At 55.5% G+C, this 7,826-nt stretch overlaps 1 long non-coding RNA gene across 3 annotated transcripts; it reads left to right on the top strand.

Moving 5' to 3' along the window:
- The first annotated feature begins 645 nt into the window (after positions 1 to 645).
- Positions 646 to 2,230, top strand: LOC127922855 (uncharacterized). Of its 3 annotated transcripts, none has more exons than XR_008112658.1 (3): positions 646 to 839; positions 880 to 1,559; positions 1,880 to 2,230. It is a non-coding gene; the product is annotated as an uncharacterized LOC127922855 (long non-coding RNA). The 3 variants fall into 3 exon arrangements; XR_008112660.1 differs by lacking the exon at positions 1,880 to 2,230 and adding an exon at positions 1,640 to 1,846; XR_008112659.1 differs by lacking the exon at positions 1,880 to 2,230 and adding an exon at positions 1,600 to 1,846.
- The last annotated feature ends 5,596 nt before the right edge of the window (positions 2,231 to 7,826 follow it).

Raw genomic sequence — 7,826 nt, 5'->3', positions numbered from 1 at the left:
TCTGGAATTACAAACACACACAGTTGATGCTGGTTGATGTGCTGCCATGGCAACACATCAGAAGATGTTCAGTGAAAGGCCCTCAGTCTCCCTGACCCCTCCACTGTTTCTGTCCGTACCACTAGACTCCTCCCCCTCCACACCACTAGACTCCTCCCCTCCACACCACTAGACTCCTCCCCCTCCACACCACTAGACTCCTCCCCCTCCACACCACTAGACTCCTCCCCCTCCACACCACTAGACTCCTCCCCTCCACTGTTCCACATTGTCCCAGATTCTTAGAACACAATGACGACATCCAGCTGGGACTCTATAAACGTGGATGCATTGGCTGTTTGTTTTGGTTGTAGATCAGATCATTTTGTGCCCAATACAAATAATGGTCATTTGGAGTCACTTTTACCTTTTTAAATAAGAATGGAACATGTTTCTGAGCACTTCTACATTAAAAGTGGATTAATTCAGGATTATCCGTAACCATGGTAGCATCCACATTAATGTAGAAGCGTTCAGAAACATATTCTATTCTTATTTACAATAAAAGTGACTCCAAAATGACCTGTTTCTGGTCCTACTGGGAGAAAGAGGAACAACCAGAATGGTTTCTAGTCCTACTGGAAGAAAGAGGAACAACCAGAATGGTTTCTAGTCCTACTGGGAGAAAGAGGAACAACCAGAATGGTTTCTAGTCCTACTGGGAGAAAGATGAACAATAGGAATGGTTTCTAGTCCTACTGGGAGAAAGAGAAACAACAGGAATGGTTTCTAGTCCTACTGGGAGAAAGATGAACAACAGGAATGGTTTCTAGTCCTACTGGGAGAAAGAGAAACAACAGGTATGGTTTCTAGTCCTACTGGGAGAAAGATGAACAATAGGAATGGTTTCTAGTCCTACTGGGAGAAAGAGGAACAACAGGAATGGTTTCTAGTCCTACTGGGAGAAAGATGAACAACAGGAATGGTTTCTAGTCCTACTGGGAGAAAGATGAACAACAGGAATGGTTTCTAGTCCTACTGGGAGAAAGAGGAACAACAGGAATGGTTTCTAGTCCTACTGGGAGAAAGATGAACAACAGGAATGGTTTCTAGTCCTACTGGGAGAAAGATGAACAACAGGAATGGTTTCTAGTCCTACTGGGAGAAAGATGAACAACAGGAATGGTTTCTAGTCCTACTGGGAGAAAGAGGAACAACAGGAATGGTTTCTGGTCCTACTGGGAGAAAGATGAACAATAGGAATGGTTTCTAGTCCTACTGGGAGAAAGATGAACAACAGGAATGGTTTCTAGTCCTACTGGGAGAAAGATGAACAATAGGAATGGTTTCTAGTCCTACTGGGAGAAAGATGAACAATAGGAATGGTTTCTAGTCCTACTGGGAGAAAGATGAACAATAGGAATGGTTTCTAGTCCTACTGGGAGAAAGATGAACAATAGGAATGGTTTCTAGTCCTACTGAGAGAAAGAGGAATAACCAGAATGGTTTCTAGTCCTACTGAGAGAAAGAGGAATAACCAGAATGGTTTCTAGTCCTACTGAGAGAAAGAGGAACAACAGGTATGGTTTCTAGTCCTACTGGGAGAAAGAGGAACAACAGGAATGGTTTCTAGTCCTACTGGGAGAAAGATGAACAATAGGAATGGTTTCTAGTCCTACTGGGAGAAAGATGAACAATAGGAATGGTTTCTAGTCCTACTGGGAGAAAGATGAACAATAGGAATGGTTTCTAGTCCTACTGAGAGAAAGAGGAATAACCAGAATGGTTTCTAGTCCTACTGAGAGAAAGAGGAACAACCAGAATGGTTTCTAGTCCTACTGAGAGAAAGAGGAACAACCAGAATGGTTTCTAGTCCTACTGGGAGAAAGAGGAACAACAGGAATGGTTTCTAGTCCTACTGAGAGAAAGAGGAATAACCAGAATGGTTTCTAGTCCTACTGGGAGAAAGAGGAACAACAGGAATGGTTTCTAGTCCTACTGAGAGAAAGAGGAACAACCAGAATGGTTTCTAGTCCTACTGTAGCAGGTCAAGACTTGTTAATTATTTGAAAAACAGCTGATTTGAGGTCATTGATTTTCCTCTCACGTAATTAACAAACACAACATGTAAAATTAAAATCAGTCAAACAGTGTCTTAAAATAACCAATCAATGGGTGATACTGTGTCCAAACACAGGGTAGACATGTTGTGTCCAGACTGTTAAAAGTGCTGTAGTGTGGAGTTTACAGAAGGTCCCCCTCCAACCCCTACAGGGCTGAGGTCTCAGACACTAGGGAACAGCAGCACGGGCTCAGACAGCCCTCCTCTCCTCAGGCCCGTCTCAGCCTGTTGCGCCGGTGGCTCCTGTTACTGAACATCAGGTGAGGGTCAAACGTATATCTGCAGAGATAAGAACAGAGGGGTGGTTAGAGCTGGGTGGTCTGGGGAGAGGAGTGTGGTGGTTAGTTCTGGGTGGTCTGGGGAGAGGAGAGGGGTGGTTAGTTCTGGGTGGTCCGTGGAGAGGAGAGGGGTGGGGTAGAGCTGGGTGGTCTGTAGAGAGGAGAGGGTTAGTTCTGGGTGGTCTGGGGAGGGAGAGGGTGGTTAGTTCTGGGTGGTCCGTGGAGAGGAGAGGGGTGGGTAGAGCTGGGTGGTCCGTGGAGAGAGATGGTTAGTTCTGGGTGGTCTGGGGAGAGGAGATGGTTAGAGCTGGGTGGTCTGGGAGAGGAGAGGGGGGTAGAGCTGGGTAGTCTGTAGAGAGGAGAGGGGGTTAGAGCTGGGTGGTCTATAGAGAGGAGAGGGGTGGGAGGGGTAGAGCTGGGTGGTCTGTAGAGAGGAGATGGTGGGGGTAGTGCTGGGTGGTCTATAGAGAGAGAGGGGTGGAGGGGTAGAGCTGGGTGGTCTATAGAGAGGAGAGGGGTGGGAGGGGTAGAGCTGGGTGGTCTGTAGAGGAGAGGGGTGGGAGGGGTAGAGCTGGGTGGTCTATAGAGAGGAGATAGGGGGCAGAGCTGGGTGGTCTGTAGAGAGGAGAGGGTTAGTTCTGGTGGTCTGGGGAGAGGAGAGGGGGGTGGTAGAGCTGGGTGGTCTGTAGAGAGGAGAGGGGGGTAGAGCTGGGTGGTCTGTAGAGGAGAGGGGGTTAGAGCTGGGTGGTCTGTAGAGAGGAGAGGGTTAGAGCTGGGTGGTCTGGGGAGGAGAGGGGGTGGTAGAGCTGGGTGGTCTGTGGAGGGAGAGGGGGGTGGTAGAGCTGGGTGGTCTGTAGAGAGGAGAGGGGGGTAGAGCTGGGTGGTCTGTAGAGTGGAGATGGGGGTAGAGCTGGGTGGTCTGTAGAGAGGAGATGGGGGTAGTGCTGGGTGGTCTGTAGAGAGGAGGATGGGGGGGGTAGAGCTGGGTGGTCTGTAGAGAGGAGATTGGGGGTAGTGCTGGGTGGTCTGTAGAGAGGAGAGGGGGGTAGTGCTGGGTGGTCTGTAGAGGAGATGGGGGTGGTAGAGCTGGGTGGTCTGTAGAGAGGAGAGGGAGGGTTAGAGCTGGGTGGTCTGTAGAGAGGAGAGGGGTGGGGGGTAGAGCTGGGTAGTCTGTAGAGAGGAGAGGGGGGCAGAGGCTGGGTGGTCTGTAGAGAGGAGGGGGTAGAGCTGGGTGGTCTGTAGAGGGGTGGGGGGTAGAGCTGGGTGGTCTGTAGAGAGAGAGGGGTAGAGCTGGGTGGTCTGTAGAGAGGAGAGGTAGAGCTGGGTGGTCTGTAGAGAGGAGAGGAGAGGGGGTAGAGCTGGGTGGTCTGTAGAGGAGGGGTGGGGGGTAGAGCTGGGTGGTCTGTAGAGGGAGGGGGTAGAGCTGGGTGGTCTATAGAGAGGAGAGGTGGGGGGTAGAGCTGGGTGGTCTGTAGAGAGGAGAGGGGTAGAGCTGGGTGGTCTGCTAGAGAGGAGATGGGCAGAGCTGGGTGGTCTGTAGAGAGGAGATGGCAGAGCTGGGTGGTCTGTAGAGAGGAGGGGTGGGGGTAGAGCTGGGTGGTCTGTAGAGAGGAGGTGGGGGGTAGAGCTGGGGTGGTCTGTAGAGAGGAGGGGTGGGGGGCAGAGCTGGGTGGTCTGTAGAGAGGAGAGGGGTAGTGCTGGGTGGTCTGTAGAGAGGAGATAGGGGGTAGAGCTGGGGTGGTCTGTAGAGAGGAGAGGGTTAGTTCTGGGTGGTCTGGGGAGAGGAGAGGGGGTGGTAGAGCTGGGTGGTCTGTAGAGAGGAGAGGGGGGCAGAGCTGGGTGGTCTGTAGGAGGAGAGGGGGTTAGAGCTGGGTGGTCTGTAGAGAGAGAGGGTTAGAGCTGGGTGGTCTGGGGGAGGAGAGGGGGGTGGTAGAGCTGGGTGGTCTGTAGAGAGGAGAGGGGGGTAGAGCTGGGTGGTCTGTAGAGTGGAGATGGGGGGGGGTAGAGCTGGGTGGTCTGTAGAGAGGAGATGGGGGTAGTGCTGGGTGGTCTGTAGAGAGGAGATGGGGGGTAGAGCTGGGTGGTCTGTAGAGAGGAGATTGGGGGGTAGTGCTGGGTGGTCTGTAGAGAGGAGAGGGGGGTAGTGCTGGGTGGTCTGTAGAGGAGAGGGGGTGGTAGAGCTGGGTGGTCTGTAGAGAGGAGAGGAGGGTTAGAGCTGGGGTGGTCTGTAGAGAGGAGAGGGGTGGGGGGTAGAGCTGGGTGGTCTGTAGAGGGAGAGGGGGGTAGAGCTGGGTGGTCTGTAGAGAGGAGGGGGTAGAGCTGGGTGGTCTGTAGAGGGGCAAGGGCAGAGCTGGGTGGTCTGTAGAGAGGAGAGGGCAGAGCTGGGTGGTCTGTAGAGAGGAGAGGTAGAGCTGGGTGGTCTGTAGAGAGGAGAGGAGAGGGGTAGAGCTGGGTGGTCTGTAGAGAGGAGGGGTGGGGGGCAGAGCTGGGTGGTCTGTAGAGAGGAGGGGTGGGGGGCAGGAGCTGGGTGGTCTGTAGAGAGGAGGGGGGTAGAGCTGGGTGGTCTATAGAGAGGAGAGGGGGGGGGTAGAGCTATGGTCTGTAGAGAGGAGGTGTGGGGGGGGTAGAGCTGGTGGTCTGTAGAGAGGAGAGGGGTAGTGCTGGGTGGTCTGTAGAGAGGAGATGGGTAGAGAGCTGGGTGGTCTATAGAGAGGAGAGGGGCAGAGCTGGGTGGTCTGTAGAGAGGGGAGGGTGGGGGTAGAGCTGGGGTGGTCTGTAGAGAGAGGGGTGGGGGGTAGAGCTGGGTGGTCTGGTAGAGGGAGGGGTGGGGGTAGAGCTGGGTGGTCTGTAGAGAGGAGAGGGTAGTGCTGGGTGGTCTGTAGAGAGAGGGGTGGGGGGGTAGAGCTGGGTGGTCTGTAGAGAGGAGAGGGGGTAGCTGGGTGGTCTGTAGAGGAGGAGAGGGGTAGAGCTGGGTGGTCTGTAGAGAGGAGGGGTGGGGGGTGCAGAGCTGGGTGGTCTGTAGAGAGGAGGGGGGTAGAGCTGGGTGGTCTATAGAGAGGAGAGGGGTGGGGGGTAGAGCTGGGTGGTCTGTAGAGAGGAGAGGGGCAGAGCTGGGTGGTCTATAGAGAGGAGAGGGGTGGGGGGGGTAGAGCTGGGGTGGTCTGTAGAGGAGAGGGGTAGAGCTGGGTGGTCTGTAGAGGGAGATGGGCAGAGCTGGGTGGTCTGTAGAGAGGAGAGGGTGGGGGGTAGAGCTGGGTGGTCTGTAGAGAGGAGAGGGGTAGAGCTGGGTGGTCTGTAGAGAGGAGATGGGTAGAGCTGGGTGGTCTGGTAGAGGAGGGGTGGGGGGCAGAGCTGGGGTGGTCTGTAGAGAGAGGGGGGGGTAGAGCTATGGTCTGTAGAGAGGAGAGGGGTAGAGCTGGGCGGTCTGTAGAGAGGAGAGGGGTAGTGCTGAGTGGTCTGTAGAGGGAGAGGGGTAGAGCTGGGTGGTCTGTAGAGAGGAGAGGGGTAGAGCTGGGTGGTCTGTAGAGGAGAGGGGCAGAGCTGGGTGGTCTGTAGAGAGGAGAGGGGTAGAGCTGGGTGGTCTGTAGAGAGGAGGGGTAGAGCTGGGTGGTCTGTAGAGAGGAGGAGGGGCAGAGCTGGGTGGTCTGTAGGGAGGAGAGTGGGCAGAGCTATGGTCTGTAGAGAGTGAAAGGGTGAGCTGGGTGGTCTGTAGAGAGGAGATGGGTAGAGCTGGGTGGTCTGTAGAGGAGGAAGGGGGAGGGGTAGTGCTGGATGGTTCTGTAGAGAAGGAGATGGGGGTGGTAGAGCTGGGTGGTCTGTAGAGAGAGGGGAGGGTCAGAGCTGGGTGGTCTTAGAGGAGAGGGAGGGTTAGAGCTGGGTGGTCTATAGAGAGGAGGGGTGGGGGTAGAGCTGGGTGGTCTGTAGAGAGGAGAGGGGGGTAGAGCTGGGTGGTCTGTAGAGAGGAGGGGGTAGAGCTGGGTGGTCTGTAGAATTAGGGCAGAGCCATGGTCTGTAGCAGAGGAGAGGGGTAGAGCTGGGTGGTCTGTAGAGAGGAGAGGTAGAGCTGGGTGGTCTGCAGAGGAGGAGGGGGTAGAGCTGGGTGGTCTGTAGAGGAGGGTAGAGCTGGGTGGTCTATAGAAGGAGAGGGGTGGGGGGTAGAGCTGGGTGGTCTGTAGAGAGGAGAGGGGCAGAGCTGGGTGGTCTGTAGAGAGGAGATGGGGAGAGCTAGGTGGTCTGGTAGAGAGGGAGGGTGGAGGTAAACTGGGTGGTCTGGTAGAGAGGAGGGGTGGGGGGTAGAGCTGGGTGGTCTGTAGAGAGGGAGGGGTAGAGCTGGGTGGTCTGTAGAGGGAGAGGGGTAGTGCTGGGTGGTCTGTAGAGAGAGAGGGGAGTAGGAAGCTGGGTGGTCTGTAGAGAGAGAGGGAGTAGAAACTAAGGTGGTCTATAGAGAGGAGAGGGGTAGAGCTGGGTGGTCTGTAGAGAGGAGAGGGGTAGAGCTGGGTGGTCTGTAGAGAGGAGGGGGGTAGAGCTGGGTGGTCTGTAGAGAGGAGAGGGGTAGAGCTGGGTGGTCTGTAGAGAGGAGAGGGGTAGAGCTGGGTGGTCTGTAGAGAGGAGAGGGGTAGAGCTGGGTGGTCTGTAGAGAGGAGAGGGGTAGAGCTGGGTGGTCTGTAGAGAGGGAGAGGGGTAGTGCTGGGTGGTCTGTAGAGAGGAGAGGGGTAGAGCTGGGTGGTCTGTAGAGAGGAGAGGGGTAGAGCTGGGTGGTCTGTAGAGAGGAGAGGGGTAGAGCTGGGTGGTCTGTAGAGAGGAGAGGGTAGAGCTGGGTGGTCTGTAGAGAGGAGAGGGGTAGTGCTGGGTGGTCTGTAGAGAGGAGAGGGGTAGAGCTGGGTGGTCTGTAGAGAGGAGAGGGGTAGAGCTGGGTGGTCTGTAGAGAGGAGAGGGGTAGAGCTGGGTGGTCTGTAGAGAGGAGAGGGGTAGAGCTGGGTGGTCTGTAGAGAGGAGAGGGTAGAGCTGGGTGGTCTGTAGAGAGGAGAGGGGTAGAGCTGGGTGGTCTGTAGAGAGGAGAGGGGTAGAGCTGGGTGGTCTGTAGAGAGGAGAGGGGTAGAGCTGGGTGGTCTGTAGAGAGGAGGGGGGGGTAGAGCTGGGTGGTCTGTAGAGAGGAGGAGGGGTAGAGCTGGGTGGTCTGTAGAGAGGAGAGGGGGTAGAGCTGGGTGGTCTGTAGAGAGGAGAGGGGTAGAGCTGGGTGGTCTGTAGAGAGGAGAGGGGTAGAGCTGGGTGGTCTGTAGAGAGGAGAGGGGTAGAGCTGGGTGGTCTGTAGAGAGGAGAGGGGTAGTGCTGGGTGGTCTGTAGAGAGGAGAGGGGTAGAGCTGGGTGGTCTGTAGAGAGGAGGGGTGGGGGGGTAGTGCTGGGTGGTCTGTAGAGAGGAGAGGGGTAGAGCTGGGTGGTCTGTAGAG

The sequence above is a fragment of the Oncorhynchus keta genome, unplaced genomic scaffold (assembly GCF_023373465.1).
Source record: "Oncorhynchus keta strain PuntledgeMale-10-30-2019 unplaced genomic scaffold, Oket_V2 Un_contig_27425_pilon_pilon, whole genome shotgun sequence".
Taxonomy (NCBI): Eukaryota; Metazoa; Chordata; class Actinopteri; order Salmoniformes; family Salmonidae; genus Oncorhynchus; species Oncorhynchus keta.
The sequence above is the reverse complement of the archived record's forward strand: the minus strand, read 5'-3'. Positions and strand labels throughout refer to the sequence as shown.